This window comes from Sarcophilus harrisii, chromosome 3, assembly GCF_902635505.1.
Source record: "Sarcophilus harrisii chromosome 3, mSarHar1.11, whole genome shotgun sequence".
In the NCBI taxonomy this organism is placed as follows: domain Eukaryota; kingdom Metazoa; phylum Chordata; class Mammalia; order Dasyuromorphia; family Dasyuridae; genus Sarcophilus; species Sarcophilus harrisii.
Window position 1 is genome coordinate 212806517 of NC_045428.1, and position 20727 is coordinate 212827243.

Below are 20727 nucleotides of genomic sequence, written 5' to 3' on the forward strand. Positions count from 1 at the left end.
ACTGATGAAAAAAATTATCAGAAGCATTTTATTATGTCTCATTTGAGGATCAATATTCTTTTTTTATAAGTACACACACAAACATACACACAGAAACTAATTTTTGTCAGTCACTTTTTTATATATCCTAGGAATGTAAATCTAGGTCTAATAATAATAACAATGAATAGATAATATTTAGTTAGTGTTTATAGTGTACTGGGTACTTTGCTAACCACTTTGCAATTATCTCATTTAAATATCACAACAACTCTGCAAGGTAGGTGCTATAATTATCCCCAATTTACAGATGAGCAAACTGAACCAAACAGAATTAAGCGATTTTCCCAGGGTCACGCAATTAATGATTCCAAATTGATAGATCTTCCTGACTTTAAACTTAACACTCTATCTCTTATATTATCAATATAGACATTTTGATCATTTATTTGCATATCAACAAATTGCTTTACAAAATAGAATACTAATTCAGAACTCTGATAACAATGCCAAAATTTCTTTTATGTATAAAAATTTCAGTTTATTTTGTCTCATCTCTATAAAGAGGATGAAAAATCAGTTTGTCACTTCAATATAAAAATAAATTTCTTTCCTACTGTTCTAAACTTCTTTGTGGCCCAAAATTAGTGGTCTATTATTAATTTTTATGCATCTGAAAGTACTATATGTAAATAGCATTGCAAACTTTCAAAACTATTTTCAATTACTAAAATTAATTCCTAAATATATTAAGAACATAATTAATATTTTCCAATTACATGTAAACATTTAACATTTTTTGTTGAATTTGTTTCCAATTTCTCTTTTATTCTTTTCTCTGCTCTCACCAAGAAAGTAAGCAATTGATAAAATTATTCATGAGAAGTCAGTAAATTTATTTTAAATAGATTAATTTTTGATGATCAATAAGCCATAGCTTATTCTTAAGCTATTTTAACCTGTTAATCTGTAATAAAATCTTATATTACTTACTTTTATTATATGATGGCAACACTATAAAAACTAAAATAACATTGTTATATTTTGATTCTTATGCCATATTTATGACCTTTATTTCTAATAATTGTTCATAAAATCCAATTCAAAAAATGATAAATTACAACTTGATTAGGTGATAAAACAAGATATGCCCTTTAATATTATTTCATATTGATGTCATTTAGATCTGTAATTATTTTGACTTATTTTTGTGAATAGTGTTTTGTAATTGTGCTCATAAAATCCTATATGTAACTTTATAGGTAGATTCCCAAAAAATTTATATTGTTGATAATCATTTTAAATTGTATTTCTCTGTTTATGTTATCCTGCTAGATTTTGTTATTAATACAAAGAAATGTGAATGAGTTGTGTGTTTAGTTTATAGGCTAAATTTTTCCTATAGTTGTAAACTGCTTCAAATGATTTGTTTTTTTCCCCTCTCACTCTTCTGTTTATCTTTTTATAGCTCTTCATAATCTAGTCTTATCCTACCCTTCAAGTCTCCTTTCACATTAGTTTCCTCCATCCCTACAGACTACTTATTCACCTACTTTTTTTTCTTCTTTTTCCACACATGATTGTCAGTCTCTGATTTTATATTTTTTTCAATGTCCAGAACTCTCTTCCTGTTTACTTCCATCTATTAGAATGCTTGTTATCCTTCTATACTCAGCTCATATTACCATTTACACAAAGCACTTTTTTTGAATTCCAGATGTTCTGCTTCTAAAAACTGCCTTCTATGCATTTTGTATATATTTTTCACATGCTTATATATGAAACATTATTTTCCTCTTAGAATGTAAGCTTCTAGAGATCAAAAATTATTTTCCTTTCATTCTGTTTTCTCTGTAATTTGGTATAGTTCTTGGCACTTAATAACTATATTAATAACAGGATCATTAATAGATTGATATGTAAGAGATAGAGAGCTGTTCAAACTCTAGCATAAATTTATATGACATCCCCATAATATTTAAGCTTTAAAAACTCAAAACTGCACAAAATTTTTGAGAGACCCTGTTATGATCAAATGTATATTTTTTTTTGTTTTGTTTTTCTCAACAAATAACAGAGCAATGTGAAGGTTAGGATATCTAACATTATGGTGTTGTTGGGTCTACTTTACCAACACCACTGTGAATGATTTTTGATTATGACAATGGTATATAAAGCTGTAAAGTATCCTGCAAAGAACAGAACCTGAATCTCTTTAAAAAGATGATGTCTGCAAAAGTTCACTTAGAAAACTTCCTTAATCCCTGTAGGCACCAAGTGATATTATCTATTTACATAGACATATGTTTTATTAATAATAAGACATTTTGATTATCATAACTTTTTTTTTTACTAAACCATTCTAAATACCGATTCTCAACATTTTAATTGTCTCTGATAAATTTATGATGCAAATATTGTATATGGAAACATATCATGTGATGTGTTTTGTCATAAAATATGATCTCATTATAAAAGTTCAGTATGTTATTATATAGTTATATACTTTTTATTGTTTCTCTGGATTAGTTTGAATACAAGATCAAAACAGGGCAACAGTCAGCTCAGTATTGGAATTTGGCAAAATTTCTTTGCTTTTATTGTTTAGAATTTGCAATATTACCTAGTTTGAATACCAATGTAAAATGGAGCAAACTCACATTTTTCCATCTGATATGCTATTAATTAGATATAATTCTCCATGTCTCATCCAAAGAAAAAAAACAATTTTGGGAATCTTGGTTTTAGTAAAGGCTAGAAATTTCTGGGCATTTAATTTTTAACAAATTGTTTGCTCACTAATCATACATATATTTTAAAATATTCCAAGTTCCTTAAGTTCTACACAAAAAGATTTGATACAGTGGAAAGATGAGTGGAATTGGACTTTGATGATCTAGATCATCATCATTATCATCATCATCATCATCACCACCACCATCAAGGAAGCATTCAATGCACTGAAAAAATAAAAACATATTTGGTAGCCTACCTGTTTTCTGGGAACTTGTATTTTCGTGGGGAAATACAACATATGTGGAGGTGTTCAAATATACAATATATATAAAACAAATAGAAAATAAATTTTGTGAAGAGAACACTAACCATTTCATATGTTCAGAAAGGCAATCTTGTGGGAAGTAACACTGAACATGAGTCTTAAAGGGAGATAATGATCCAAGGAAGCAGAAGAAAAAAGAAAGTTCTAGGAATATGACAGATAATTATAAGACATATAAGTAAGACTTAGAAGGTCATGTATAGAAAGTTGAAAGTAGGTCAGTTTGGTGAGAACACAGCTGAAGGAAGTAATTTTGAGGCAACTTGAAAGGTATGAGAGGCTGATAGTTTTGTTTCTTAAATGCTATACAGAATGATATATAATAAGAAAAAAGAAAAATGAAAAATAATATATAATAATTTTTGGAAGAAAAATAACAATATCTCAGTTTTACAAATATGAATTTATCAGCTGTTTTAAAGATAGTTTGGAGAGAGGAGAGCTTGGATTCTGGAAAATCAATTAAAGAAAAATGAAAATAATTCATGAGAAAAATATGATAATGTCCAGAACCAAGATGGTGTTCTAATGAATAGAGATAATAGGAAAGATAACAAAAAAGATTGTGGAAATAAAATAAAAACTGGCAACTTATTTAAAAGTCGGGATGATTCTAAGATGGTTAATCCAGACAGTTAGAAAGATGAATTGAAAGGAATAAGGAAGTTATAAAGGAAAATAATATATAATAAAGATAATGAGCTTCATTTTAGACTTATTGAGATTGACACGCCTATAAAAGAGTGGAAGGCATGGATATTTCCGGAATGCATTTGGGACAATGACACTGAACCACAAGAAAAAAATGATGGCTATATATATGTAGTATTTTTAGATTTATGGTTATCTGCATAGATACAGTAATTAAACCCTTGGGTATTAAAAAGATAATAAAACTAGCAAGTATTGTAACAAAAGAGCCCAGAATAGAATCCCAAAGATGAAGAACAGGAAATAGATGATGAATTTCAAAATAACACCGAAATAGTGCTCTAAAATGCATAAGGGGAAATAGTAAATAGTAAAAAAAAAAAAAAAAATCAGAGAACTGATAAAAATATTTCTCCTTTTTCTCCCTGGTAACTCTTTTTACTTATACTTATTGTTTGCTGAATTGGCACAGTGCTTAATTTCCAGAGTTGTGCAGAATTTATTATGAATTCCCAATTTGTCCAATAGGATAATACAAGCTAATCAACTCTCTAGTTTGACCCTATAACATTCATACTATGTTGAGAAATAATTCAAATTTAATCCATGAAAACTGAAAATTTGTAATTACATCTCAATTTCTATCAATATCAAATGGTTTAATATTTTCATTTTCTCCTGGGCCTCTTGGCATATTACTTCTACACAAATGACACTAAAATTACCATATGCTACTCTTAACTCTTAGGTATAATCAATACAATCACTTTCAAATAGGAGCTGACCATCTCCACTTAGCTGTAACTTTGTGAATTTAAACTCAAAATAGTTAAAACTAATTTCATCCAATCATCCCACTGTAGTGTTTGCCCCTCTTTCCTCCTTCTCTATTTCTGTTTGCAGTAACTATAAGTAACTATCATTCTTAATTTTTGTTGTTGCTAAAACTCATCATTACATTAAGGGAATGACAATATATAGATGGAAAATTATAAATGTAAAGGATTGCAAGCTTATCTAGTTAACTATATATTCATATATATATATATATATATATATATATATATATATATATATATGTATGTATGTAGATAGAATGTTCTAGATCATAGAGTATCTCCAGAAAATACTAGGAACTCTGATACAAAGGCTGCCAAGCCCATTTCAGAACTTCTTTCCATCTTGTTTTTACTTAATCCACTTAACTCTCATGTGTGGCTGCTTGAAGCTATAGCATGTGCAGTGGCCAGCTGAAGTGATTACTGTGGAGAGCTTAGAGCTTGATTAAACATCAAAGTCTCCAAGATTATCTACTATACCTTGAATCATCGCCAGTCATTCTGACTTTATTCTAAAACTATACTGTGAACTCTAGAAGTGAGATTGAGGCCATTTACTTCATACAACTTTCCCTCACTTAAGTCCAACTTACATATGAATCAAAAGACATCCCCCATATCATTTTACCATTTCTATTTATCTCAAAGTCTTGTGGTGACAGGCAAATGAGGAAGAAGCAGGTGCAGAAACACTGGGAACTGTTGTCACAATCCTACTCACAGTTGGCCTGAGACATAGGGTCATCTTACTGAAAGCAGAAGAAATTCAGCATTCAAATGAATGACTGGGTAGTCATTAATGACTCCATTTTTTACCTCTTCATGTGAATTAGAAGTATAAAAGGTAACCTAAAAATCCCTTATTACCCAATCCTGATCTGATTATCATGGCTGGTGGAGATCTTACGATGTGGTTGAAACACATACACACAATCAAAAATGTACAAAAACTTCTGCAAAAATGATTCCACTCATCATTGGTATATGGAATATGTACATATTTAGAGACAACACAAAATCCAGTGGACCCAAAAAACAGATAATTTTTGTTTCAAGAGAACTCAGCAAGTATCACATCTTAATAGCATCCCTGAGTGAAATAAGGTTGGCAAATGAAAGCCTTAATTAAAGTTAGAGTTTGGTACACATTTTTCTGGAGTGGTGGCAATGAAGGAGAGTCCTGTGAATCAAACAAAACTAATATAGTCAACAAATTTGCATGCCTACAAAAAGGAGTGAACAACAGTCACTCACAGGAAAATGCTATGCCACTATCATCAGTGTCTATGCTCCCACCATGACTAATGCTGATGAGCTCAAGGAAAAAAAAATATATGAAGATTTGGAGACCCTTATCATCAACGTGCCAAAAGAAGTCAAGCTTATAATTCTAGGTGACTTTATTGCTAGAGTAGGCTCAGACTACCAGAAATGGTGAGTGGTCTTTGAAGATTTTTAGATCTCATGACCTTCTTATCATGAATGCTATCTTCTGTTTACCAACATACAAAGAAAACAAAACAAAATGAAACAAAAACTTAATGGATGCCTCCTTGAAGCAAACATTAGCATTAAATATACTATACAATTTTAAGAAAAAGAGAGAAGATGTGAGAATAATGATGCATAGTGCTGAACTGATCATAGATTTATATTTTCCTTTTTAATTAGGTTTTTATTTAAAACAAGTAGAAAAATATTAAAAAGGAATAGAACAAAAAATTTCATATTGCAGCAGAACATGAGAGGACACTAAATATGTAACAATACATTTCCATTTTGAGAAGGCATATATAATGACATGTATTCAAACTGTCCATATTTTCTTTGTTTCTTTGTAGGTTTTCTTTGGTTCTCTGATGTCCAGTTTTAACTTTATTCTTTTTTCCCTCCCTTCCCCACTTCTCTCAAACAGGCTACAGTTAAGCATATGTGTGTGTATATATATTTATGTGTATGTATATTATATATACACATCTATAAACATAAATGCATATATATATACACACATAAACATGTATATATATATATATATATATATATATATATATACACACACACACACACACATAGGCATTATCCCTTATTTTTTATCTCTTCTAACTCTTCTATTTTACTTCTACCACTAACTTTCCTTGCTATTACTTAATTTCCCTCTAGCCCGCATCCTCTCTTCCCATTCTTTCCCTCCCTCTGTCCAATTAATCTAGAAAACTTATCCCACTACTGTTAGTCTGTACTCATCTTCACACTTCAAAAGAAAAATTTTATTAAGACTTTATCATAAAAGTGACAAAAGAAGATAAGCTTATAATTATAAGTGACTTTATTGCACCAGCAGCTCAGACTACCAGAAATGACAGGAAGTCCTCGGGAGGAAAGGGGTTGGAAATAGCAATGGTCACTCATTTCTGAAGACTTCTGCATTGCATCACCTTATAACCAACACTGTCTTCTGTTTAACTAATTGAAAAAAATATTCCCTCTCCTTTTTATTTCTTTATAGATTTTGGAGGGTGCTATATCCTTCTCTCTCTCTCTCTCTCTCTCTCTCTCTCTCTCTATATATATATATATATATATATATATATATATATATATATATGTGTGTGTGTGTGTGTGTGTGTGTGTGTGTTAAAGTGTGTTAAGTATAAAAAGTGTATATATATATATATATATATATATATATATATATATATAATTTATTTATTTATTTTAACCCATTTCCAATGTGAATAGGATTTCAGAACTACCAGCTCTCCTCCCCCATCAAGTTCCTCTATGTTGGTTCTTGCTCTAACATCTCATCTGTTTAGCATAATTACTATTTTTACCTTTTCCTACACAGTTTTACTTTTTAGAGTAACATCATACTCCACTATATACCAATCAATCTTTTAGATTACCCTATTAGTAATGACAATCTTAGAGATATGGTTTATATCCCCATGTATAAAATGCAGTTTGTCCTTATGTATTGAAGTCAATGTTTGTTGTTTTCTCTTAGAGCTTAATTTTTCTATTGAATTCAGGATTGTTTACAACAAAGTCCTGAAATGATAGTTCATTAAATGTTCACTTTTTTCATTCAATATCATACTTAATTTTGCTGGGCATGTTATTTTTGGCCACAACCCCAGGTTTTTTGATTGCTGATACATAATATTTCAAGACCTACAATCTTTTTTTGTACTCTTAAGTAACTTGAATACTTGAACTGTTTATGCTTACTTATTTGTTTTGTTTTGTTTCGTTTTTGTTGTTTGTAAACTTTTCTCTTTGATCTGGGGATTTCAAGCTTTAACAACAATGTTCCCATATGTTTTCCTTGATCTGCTGGCTTTTTTATAAAATGTCTGCTATTATAACCTGTGCATTCTTGGTTTTTCATTTAGCAATTTATGAATTTCCCCAACATTCTTGTCAAACCAATCCATATTTGTGAATATTTGGATCCAAATGAGTAATACAGTGCTGTATACAAAATCTCTGAAAGTTGCCCATTTCTTTTCTACTCCATTTTTGCTAAATGGTGTTGTTGGCTCAACATTCTCTCCAAATTAAAGCAACAAACTGTTCCTGCTTGGACAAACACTCTAATATGTTGATGTTAATTTTTTTTGGTATTCATTTTATCTTGAGGCCACTGCATTTTTGAATGCAAACATTTAGCTTGAAAGTATAAATCTATGTTCAATCCAGCATTTGGAGCCACACATTGAAAATTCGAATTGGGGAAGGAGAAGCCAGCAAAAAAGAAAAAAAAAATAGAACAAAATGTGAGATATTTTATAAAAAAGTCAACAGATCAAGAGGGGAAAATGTAATAATAATTTGATTTCCTGAAATTTAAGACCAAAAGAAAGAATATTGATATAATAATACATGAAATAAAGTACATTGTCCTGAAGTAATAGACCAAGAGGGGAAAGCAAAAATAGAAAAAAAATCTATTTTTTACCACCTGAAAGAGATCCTACAAGGAAAAGATATGAGAACATTGTTGTTAAAGCTTGAAACCCCCAGATCAAAGAGATAATAAATTGTGAAACTGAGTAGATGCCCATCAATTGGAGAATGACTGAATAAATTGTGGTATATGAATGTTATGGAAAATTATTGTTCTGTAAGAAATGATGAGCAGGATAATTTCAGAAAGGCCTGGAGAGACTTACATGAACTGATGCTGAATGAAATGAACAGGGCCAGGAGATCATTATATATTTCAACAACAATATTATATGATGGTCAATTTTAATGGACATGACTCTCTTCAACAATGAGATGAACTAAATCAGTTCCATTTGTTCGATAATGAATAGAACCAGCTACACCCAGTGAAAGAACTCTGGGAAATGAGTGTGAACCACTACATAGCATTTCTAATCCCTCTGTTTTTGTCTGCCTGCATTTTTGATTTCCTTCACAAGTTAATTATACATTATTGCCTAGTCCGATTCTTCTTGTGAAACAAAATAACTTTTGTACACAAACACACACACACACACACACACACACACATATGCATAAACACACACATATAGTATTTAACATATACTTCAACTTATTTAACATGTATTCGTTAACCTGCCATCTGGGCGAGGGGGTGGGAGGAAGGAGGGGAAAAATTGGAACCAAAGTTTTTGCAATTGTCAGTGCTGACAAATTACACATGCATATATCTTATAAATAAAAAGCTATAATAAAAAAGAAATACCTTGAAAAAGTGTTTTCCAAATTTATTGCTTATCTTCTGATATTGTGTGCATTAGTTTTGTTTAAAGAAAAAAAAATTTAACTTAATAATCAAAATGATCAATTATGAATTCCAAGTATTATTTGGATAGAAATCCTTCTTCCTCCACAGATCTGAAAGGTAAACTATCTTATGTCCTTCTAATTTGCTTATAATATCACTTTTTATATCTAAACCATGATCCCATTTTGATCTTAACTTGGTGTTAGGTGTGGGTCAATGCCTATTTTCTGCCATACTAGTTTCCAGTTTTCCCAGTAGTTTTTGTCAAATAATAAGTTTTTATCCCAAAATCTGGGGTCTTTGGGTTTGTCAAAGACTAAATTGCTACAGTTATTGCCTATTTTTCCTGTGATCCTAATCTATTCCACTGATCAACTAGTCTACTTCTTAGCCAGTACCAAATGGTTTTTAGCACTGCTGTTTTATAATATAGTTTTAGGTCTCAAGAACTAGGCCTCTTTCGTTGGCATTTTATTTCAATAATCCCCTTGAAATTTGTGACCTTTAGTTCTTCCAGGTGAACTTTGTTATTATTTTTTCTAGGTCTATAAAATAATTTATGGGAGTTTAATTGGTATGGCAGTAAATAAGTAGATTGATTTAGATAGTATTGTCATTTTTATTTTATTCACTCAGTCTACCCATGAACACTTGTTATTTTTTCAATTGTTTAGATATGACTTTATTTGTGTGGAAAGTGTTTTGTAGTTGTGTTCATATAGTTCCTTAATTTTCCCTTGGCAGATAGATTCCCACATATGTTATACTATCAACAGTTATTTTCAAGAGAATTTCTTTTTGCATCTCTTACTGCTGGACTTTGCTGGTAATATAGCAAAATGGGAATGATTTATATGGATTTATTTTGTATCCTGCAACTTTGCTAAAGTTATGAATTGTTTCTAGTAGTTTTTTAGTTGATTCTCTAGGGTTCTCTAAGTATATCATCATATCATCTACAAAGAGTTATAAATTGGTTTCCTCATGACCTACTCTATTTGCTTTAATCTCTTTTTCTTCTCTTATTGGCAAAGCTAACATTTCTAATACAATATTGAGTACCAATGGCGATTTTGGCTACCTTGTTTCACCCTTGTTCTTATTGGGAAGGATTCTACTTTGTCCCCATTACATATGATGCCTGCTGATGGTTTTAAAAATATGCTACTGATTATTTCAAGGAAAAGTCCATTTATTCCTATATTCTCTAGTATTGGTTTTGTCAATTTTTTTTACTGCATCTATTGAGATAATCATAGATTTTTTTATTATTTTGGTTATTGATATAGTTGATCATGCTAATAGTTTTCCTAATATTGAGCCATCCCTGCATTCCTTGTATAAATCAAATAATATATTATTATTGGGGATGATTTTGTGTAATCTTGTTGGTAATATTTTAATTAAGATTTCTGCATCAATATTCATTAAAGAAATTGGTCTATAATTATCTTTCACTGTTTTCACCCAATCTAGTTTAGCTATCAGCACCATACCTGGGTCATAAAAGGAATTTTGTAGGACTCCTTGAATCCCTATTTTTTCAAATAGTCAGAATTCATTGATCTCTAAATGTTTGGTAGAATTTACATGTAAATCCATCTGGCCCTGGAGATTTTTTCTTAGGGATTTGATTAATAGGTTGTTCCATTTCTTTTTTTTCTAAAATTGTATTATTTAAATAATTTATTTCCTCTTCTTTTAACCTGGGGAATCTATATTTTTGTAGATATTCCTTCATTTCATTTAGATCAAATTTATTGGCATATGATTAGACAAAATAACTCCTAAGTATTGTTCTAATTTCCTCTTCATTGGTGGCAACTACTCCCTTTTCATTTTTGAAACCATTTGATTTTCTTCTTTCCTTTTTCTAATCAAATTAACTAAAGGTTTATCAATATTGTTTTTTTTTCAAAACCAAACCTTAGTTTTATTTATTAATTCAATAGTTTTCTTACTTTCAGTTTTATTAATCTCCCCTTTTATTTTCACAATTTCAAATTTGGTATTTAATTGAGGGTTTTTAATTTGTTCTTTTTCTAGCTTTTTTGGTTGTAAGCCCAATTTATCTATTTTATGCAAGTAAACATCTATAGATATAAAATTTACCCTTATAGCCATTTTGACTGCATTCCACAAATTTTGGTATGTTCTCTCATTATTGTCATTCTCTTGGATGAAGTTGTTGATTGTGTCTATGATTTGTTTTTTCACCATTTCATTCTTTAACATTAAATTATTTAATTTCCAATTAATTTTTGGTCTATTTTCTCCTGGCCTTATATTGAATTTGAATTTTATTGCATCATGATTCGAAAAAATGCATTTAATATTTCTGCTTTTATGCATTTGATTTTAAGGGTTTTGTGCTCTAATACATGGTCAGTTTTTGTATAGGTTCCATGAACCACCAAGAAAAAAGTAAACTCCTTTCTGTCTCCATTAGTTTTTCTCCAAAGATCTATCATACCCAGCTTTTCTAACATTTTGTTTACCTCCTTAACTTCTTTTTTATTTATTTTCAGGTTCGATTTATCTAGTTCTGAGAGAGCCAGGTTTAGATCCCCCACAAGTATAGTTTTGCTGTCGATTTCTTTTTGCATCTCTCTCAACTTCTCCTCTAGGAATCTGGATACTATATCACTTGGTGCATATATGTTTAGTATCGAAATTGCTTGCTTATCCATGGTACTCTTCAGCAAAATATAGTTTCCTTCCTTATCTCCCTTAATTAGATCTATCAGGATTGCTACCCCTGCTTTTTTTTTTTTTTAACTTCACTTGAAGCATAATAGATCGTGCTGTAGTCCTTTACCTTCACTTTCTATGTATCACTCTATTTTAAATGTGTGTTCTTAAATGTGAACATAGTTCAGGATTCTGGCTTTTGATCCAGTCTGCTATCCATTCCTCCCATTAACATTCACAGTTAATATAAGTAATTCTGTATTTCCTGCCATCTTATTTACCATAAGTTATGCTTATCTCTTTCCTTTTCTCCTTCCCTCCTCAGTATTTTGCTTCTGACCACTATCTCCCTCAAACAGTCTTTTCTCTTTGGAGCCCTCTCTCTTTTTTACACCTTTCTCCTTCTATTAGTCTTTCCCTTTATTTTCCCTTTTCCCTCCCATTTTCCCAAAGGATAAGAAAAGTTTTTCTGTAAAACCTAATATGGCTGATATTCTTTTTTTGAACCAAATTCCCCTCCCTTCTTTTTCTCAATTATAACAGGTCTGCTTTGCATCTTCATGAGATAAATTCCCCTTATTTTACCTCCTTTTCCCTCTCTTTCCAGTTTGATACCTTTTCCACCTCATTTTTTCATATTATTACAATAAAATAAAATTATGCCCTCACTCTCTAAGTATACCATTACAGAAATATGGTTCTTGAGTTCTTTCTTTTTTACCTTTTTATGCTTCCCTTGAGTTCTGTGTTTAGAGATCAAAATTTTTGTTGAGTTCTGATTTTTCATTAAAAATATGTGAAATTTACCTATGTTATTGAATGTCCATCTTCTTTCCTAAAAATAATGCTCATTTTAGCTGAAAACTAATTCTTGGCTGCTATTCAAATTCCTTTGCCTTTCAGAATATCAGATTCCAGGCCCTTCAAGCCTTTAAGGTAGAAACTGCTAGGTCCTGTCTAATCCTAATCGCAGCTACATGGTATTTAAATTGTTTCTTTCTGGATGCTTGCAATAGATTTTCCTTGGTGCGAAAGTTCTGCAATTTAGCCAGGATATTCCTTGGGGGTTTAATTTTGGAGTCTCTTTCAAAAGGTGATTGGTTAATTCTTTCAATGGTTATTTTATTTTCTAATTCTAAGACATCAAGACGGGTTTCCTTTATGATTTCCTATAAGATAATGTCTACCTTTTTTTTTTTTTGTTTTTTGTTTTTTATCATGGCTTTCAGGAAGTCCAATAATCCCAATAATCCTTACATTGTCTCTCCTAGACAGATCTGTTTTCTAAGTCAGTTATTTTTTCCTAGGAAGAATTTCATATTTTATTCGATTTTTTCTTTTTTTTTTTTTTTTTTTTTCAACTTGTGAACTTTTGTTTAGTTTTTCTTTTTTTTTTTTTTTTTTTTATTTAATAGCCTTTTATTTACAGGATATATACATGGGTAACTTTACAGCATTAACAATTGCCAAACCTCTTGTTCCAATTTTTCACCTCTTACCCCCACCCCTCCCTAAATGGCAGGATGACCAGTAGATGTTAAATATATTAAAATATAACTTAGATACATAATAAGTATACATGACCAAAACATTATTTTGCTGTACAAAAAGAATCAGGCTCTGAATTATTGTACAATTAGCTTGTGAAGGAAATCAAAAATGCAGGTGTGCATAAATATAGGGATTAGGAATTCAATGTAATGGTTTTAGTCATCTCCCAGAGTTCTTTTCTGGGTATAGCTAGTTCAGTTCATTACTGCTCCATTAGAAATGATTTGGTTGATCTCGTTGCTGAGGATGGCCTGATCCATCAGAACTGGTCATCATATAGTATTGTTGTTGAAGAATATAATGATCTCCTGGTCCTGCTCATTTCACTCAGCATCAGTTCTGTAAGTCTCTCAGGCCTTTCTGAAATCATCCTGTTGGTCATTTCTTACAGAACAGTAATATTCCATAATTTTCATATACCACAATTTATTCAGCCATTCTCCAACTGATGGACATCCATTCAGTTTCCAGTTTCTAGCCACTACAAAAGGGCTCCACAAACATTCGTGCACATACAGGTCCCTTTCCCTTCTTTATAATCTCTTTGGGATATAATCCCAGTAGTAACACTGCTGGATCAAAGGGTATGCACAGTTTGATAACTTTTTGAGCATAGTTCAAACTACTCTCCAAAATGGTTGGATTCGTTCACAACTCCACCAACAATGAATCAATGTCCCAGTTTTCCCACATCCCTCCAACAATCATCATTATTTTTCCTGTCATCTTAGCCAATCTGACAGGTGTGTAGTGTATCTTAGAGTTGTCTTAATTTGCATTTCTCTGATTAATAATGACTTGGAGCATCTTTTCATATGACTAGAAATAGTTTCAATTTCTTCATCTGAGGAATTGTCTGTTCATATCCTTTGACCATTTTCAATTGGAGAATGGCTTGATTTTTTATAAATTAGAGTTAATTCTCTATATATTTTGGAAATGAGGCCTTTATCAGAACCTTTGACTGTAAAAATATTTTCCCAGTTTATTGCTTCCCTTCTAATCTTGTCTGCATTAGTTTTGTTTGTACAAACACTTTTCAGTTTGGTATAATCGAAATTTTCTATTTAGTGATCAGTAATGATCTCTAGTTCTGCTTTGGTCATAAAGACCTTCCCCTTCCACAGGTCTGAGAGGTAAACTATCCTATGTTCCTCTAATTTATTAATAATTTCATTCTTTATGCCTAGGTCCTGAACCCATTTTGACCTTATCTTGGTGTACGGCGTTAAGTATGGATCAATGCCTAGTTTCTGCCATATTAGTTTCCAATTTTCCCAGCAATTTTTATCAAACAGTAAGTTCTTATCCCAAAAGCTGGGATCTTTGGGTTTGTCAAAGACTAGGTTGCTATATTTGTTGACTGTTTTATCCCTTGAACCCAATCTATTCCACTGATCAACTAATCGATTCCTTAGCCAATACCAAATAGTTTTGGTAACTGCTGCTCTATAATATAATTTTAGATCTGGTACAGCTAAGCCATCATCATTTGATTTTTTTCATTAATTCCTTGAAATTCTTGACCTTTTGTTTTCCATATGAACTTTGTTGTTATTTTTCTAGGTCATTAAAATAGGTTTTGGGAGTCTGATTGGTATAGCGCTAAATAAATAGATTAGTTTAGGTAATATTGTCATCTTTATTATATTTGCTCGCCCTATCCAAGAGCATTTAATATTTTTCCAATTGGTTAGATCAGACTTAATTTGTGTGAAAAGTGGTCTGTAATTTTGCTCATAAAGTTTCTGATTTTCCCTTGGCAGATAGATTCCTAAATATTTTATATTATCAGTAGTTACTTTAAATGGAATTTCTCTTTGTAACTCTGACTCTTGGATTTTGTTAGTGATATATAAGAATGCCGATGACTTATGTGGGTTTATTTTATAACCAGCAACTTTGCTAATGTTGTGGATTATTTCTAATAACTTTTTAGCAGAATCTCTGGGATTCTCTAAGTATACCATCATGTCATCGGCAAAGAGTGATAATTTGGCTTCCTCATTGCCTATTCTTATTCCTTTAATCTCTTTCTCAGCTCTTATTGCTATAGCTAGCGTTTCTAATACAATATTAAATAGTAACGGTGATAGTGGGCAACCTTGTTTCACTCAGATCTTATTGGGAATGGTTGCAGTTTGTCTCCATTACGTATGATGCTTACTGATGGTTTTAAATAGATGCTGCTGATTATTTTAAGGAAAAGTCCATTTATTACTATACTCTCAAGTGTTTTTAATAGGAATAGATGTTGGATTTTATCAAATGCTTTTTCTGCATCTATTGAGATGATCATATGGTTTTTGTTAATTTGGTTATTAACATGGCCAATTATATTGATAGTTTTCCTAATATTGAACCAGCCCTGCATTCCTGGTATAAATCCTACTTGATCATAGTGTATTATCTTGGAGATGATTTTCTGTAGTCTTTTTGCTAATATCTTATTTAAGATTTTAGCATCAATATTCATTAGGGAGATTGGTCTATAATTTTCTTTCTCTGTTTTCAGCCTACCTGATTTAGGTATCAGTACCATGTCTGTGTCATAGAAGGAATTTGGTAGGACTCCTTCATTCCCTATTTTATCAAATAATTTATATAGCATTGGGGCCAATTGTTCTTTAAATGTTTGGTAAAATTCACATGTAAATCCATCTGGTCCTGGGGATTTTTTCTTAGGGAGTTGTTTAATTGCCTGTTCTATTTCTTTTTCTGAAATGGGACTATTCAAGCAATTTACTTCTTCCTCTGTTAGTCTGGGAAGTCTGTATTTTTGGAGGTAGTCATCCATTTCACTTAGGTTATCAAATTTATTGGCATAAAGTTGAGCAAAATAACTCCTTATTATTTCTCTAATTTCCTCTTCATTGGTGGAAAGTTCTCCCTTTTCATTTTTAAGACTACTAATTTCATTTTCCTCCCTCCTTTTCTAATCAGATTTACCAAAGGCTTATCTATTTTATTGGCTTTTCATAGAACCAACTCTTAGTTTTATTAATTAGTTCAATAGTTTTTTTACTTTCAATATTTTTAATTTCTCCTTTTAATTTTAAATTTCAATTTAGTATTTGATTGGGGGTTTTTAATTTGGTCTTTTTTAGTTTTTTAGTTTGCAAGCCCAATTCATTAATCTTTTCTTTCTCTGTTTTATTCAAGTAAGCCTCTAAGGATATAAAATTCCCTCTTATTACCACTTTGGCTGCATCCACAAATTTTGGTATGATGTCTCATCATTGTCATTATCTTGAGTGAAATTATTAATTGTATCTATAATTTGCTGCTTCACCCAATCATTTTTAAGATGAGATTGTTTAGTTTCCAATTACTTTTTGGTCTATTTCCCCTAACTTTTTGTTGAATGTAGTTTTTATTGCATCATGATCTGAAAAGAAAGCATTTACTATTTCTGCTTTCTTGCATTTAATTTTGAGGTCTTTATGTCCTAATATATGGTCAATTTTTGAATAGGTTCCATGAACTGCTGAGAAGAAAGTATTTTCCCTTCTATCTCCATTCAATTTTCTCCAAAGATCCAACATACCTAATTTTTCTAATATTCTATTTACTTCTTTAATTTCTTTCTTATTTGTTTTGTGGTTTGATTTGTCTAATTCTGAGAGTGCAAGGTTGAGATCTCCTACTATTACAGTTTTGTTGTCTATTTCTTCTTGCAACTCTCTTAACTTCTCCTTTAGGAAGTTGAGTGCCATACCACTTGGTGCATATATCTTTAATATTGATATTGCTTCGTTGTTTATGCTACCCTTTAGCAGGATGTAGTTACCTTCCTTATCTCTTTTAATTAGATCAATTTTTACTTTTGCTTGGTCTGAGATAAGGATGGCTACCCCTGCTTTTTTGACTTCACCTAAAGCATAATAGATTTTGCTCCAGCCTTTTACTTTTACTCTATAAAGCATCCCCCTGCTTTAAATGTGTTTCTTGTAAACAACATATTGTAGGGTTCTGACTTTTGATCCAGTCTGCTATCTGCCTCCTCTTTATGGGGGAGTTCATCCCATTTACATTTATGGTTAGAATTACTAAATCTGTATTTCCTGCCATCCTAATTATTCGATTTTTTCATTTTTGTTTTTGTTTGACTGATTCTTGAAATCTTATTGGTTAATTCTTTCAATGGTTATTTTATTTTCTAATTCTAAGACATCAAGACAGGTTTCCTTTATGATTTCCTATAAGATAATGTCTACCTTTTTTTTTGTTTTTTGTTTTTTATCATGGCTTTCAGGAAGTCCAATAATCCCAATAATCCTTACATTGTCTCTCCTAGACAGATCTGTTTCCTAAGTCAGTTATTTTTTCCTAGGAAGAATTTCATATTTTATTCGATTTTTTCATTTTTGTTTTTGTTTGACTGATTCTTGAAATCTTATTGAATCATTTACTTTCTTTTCTTCAATTCTGATTTTTAGTGTATTATTTTCTTCAGTTACCTTTTATTAGCTCTTTTTGTATTTGGTCAATTGAATTTTTTCTTCATTGAATTTCTTTTCCATTTAACAAATTTTGTTTTTCAATGAATTGTATCTTTTTCATATCTATTTTGTAAGAGGTTTTATTTTTTTTCCATTTCATGAAATCTGTTTTGTAGGGGGTTATATGCTTTCCCCATCCCTTCTTGCAAAGATCCCATTTTCTTTACCCATTTTTCTTCTAAGTCTCTTTTAAGATCCTTTATGCAATCTTCCAAAAATGCCTTGTGAAATGGGGGCCAGCTCATATTCCCCTTAGATGCTTTGTCTATAGTTAATTTGCATTAGGAACCTCAACACTTGAGGTCTATAATCTCTCTCTACAAAAGCTGTCTATTTTGAGAGTTCTTTTTGGGTTTTTTGCCCATTTTTAAGGCTTGAATTCTACTGGATGCAAAGGAATGACAGCTGTTTTAGTTTGCCCAGGAGCAGTTCTGCTGATTGACTTCCAGTGCTGGGTAATGGCAGCTAGGTCCTGCATTCTTCAGGGGCTCAGTGGTTTACAATTTGCTTTTTGTAGCAAATCTGTCAAACCACCTACTTGAAACCAGGACAAAATAGTTTAAGAGGCTCACAGAAGATTCCAGATGCATTGCAGGTGAAACACTTTGACTCTCCACTCCAGCTCCTTGCCCCAGTCTCCCTCTGCTGTGGTCTGTGTTTGGCAGACTGTCCCCCTGTTGTTTGAAACAGAACTTTTCTGAAGTTCTTCCAAGGTATCTTTTTCTGAAAACATGTTGTCTTCCAAATATTTGTGGATTCTTTGATTCCAAAACAGTTTAGAGGCTTAATCTACTGTTGGTTTGAAAGAAGATCAGAGGAGGTCACAAAAGTGTTGTCGGGTCTCTGCCATCTTGGCTCCACCATCCTCCTCCCTCCCCCCATTAGTGATTTCAACTGTGAATGTCAATGAGATGCACCATCCCATAAAATGAAAATGGATAGCATATTTGATCAAAAGCCAGAATTATACAACAGTTTTGAATCACAATGATTCATACAAAGTAAAGGAAAAAGGCTGGAGCAAAATATATTATGCTTTTGCTGAAGAAGAAAAAATTCAGGTGGAGTTATTGTGATCTCAGATAAAGCAAAAACAAAAATACATCTAATTAAAAGATATAAGGAAGGAAACTGCATCTTGCTAAAGGATACTATAGATAATGAAGTAATATCAGCACTAAACATTTATGCACCAAGTGGTACAGCATTCAAGTTCCTAGAGGTAAAATTAAGAGAATTATAAGAAAAAAATAGACAGCAAAACTACATTAGTGGAAGCTCTCAACCTTGCTCTATCTGAACTAAATAAAGCAAACCACAAGATAAATATGAAAGAAGTTAAAGAGGTAAATAGAATTTAGAAAAGTTAGGCATAATAGACTGTTGAAGAAAATTAAATGGAAAAGAGAATATACTTTTTTTCAGTGGTACATCGAACCTGGAACCTACACAAAAATCGATCATGTATTGCAGCATAAAAACTCAAAGTCAAATGCAGAGTGGCAGAAATAGTACATAAAACTTGTTCAGATCATGATGATTTAAAAATTTCTTGTAATAAATGGCCAGGGAAAAGTAGACAAAAATTTATTGGAAGCTAAATAATTTAAGTTAAATAATTTAATCCTAAAGAATGAGTGGGTGAAACAACAAATCATAGACACAGTTGATAATTTCATCCAAAAAAATGAATTGTGAAACAACATAGCCTACATTTGTAGGATGCACACAAAACAATTCTTTGGAGAATTTGTCTATGTCTGTATGCTTATTTGAATAAAATAGAGAAAGAGAAGATCAATAGATTGGGCATGCAATTAGAAAAGCTAGTGAAAGAACAAATTTAAAACCCTCAATTAAATACTAAATTTGAAATTCTAAAAATAAAAGGGATACTAATCAAAGTGAAAGTAAGAAAATCATTGAACTAATAAACAAAACTGAGTTGGCATTTATGAAATGATAACAACAAAATAAATAAACATTTGGTTAATTTGCTTAGAAAAAGGAAAGAAGAAAATCAAATAGTCTCAAAAATGAAAAGGGAGAACTTTCCCCCAATGAAGAGCAAATTAGAGCAATAATTAGGAGCTATTTTGCCCAAGTGTATGCTAATGAATCTGATAATCTAAGGGAAATGAATTTATACTTATGAAAATATAGATTGTTGAGATTGAGAGGAGGAAATAAAAAACTTAAATAGTCCAATTTTAGAAAAAAGAAATTAACTCACTCCCTAAGAAAAAATGGCAAGAAACAAAAAGATTTACATGTGATATCTACCAAAAATGTGAAAAAAATAATCCCAATATTATGCAAACTATTTGGGAAAGTAGGACATGAAGGAGTCCTCTGAAATTCCTTTTATGACACAGATATAGTGCTGATAACTGAACCAAAAAGTGTCAAAAAAGAAAAAAAATTGTACAAAAATATTAAATAAAATATTAGCAAAGAGATGATAAGTTATATTCAGGGTAGTATACCATAGCCCAGTAGGATTTATATCAGTAAAGCAGAATTTGTTCAATACTGGGAAAACTATTAGCATAATTAACTATATCAACAAGCATCATAATACAATTCATATGATTATCTCAATACATGCAGAAAAAAAAGCATTTGACAAAATCCAAAACCCATTCCTCTTAAAAACACTAGAGAGTATAGGACTATAGCATATTTTTAAAACCA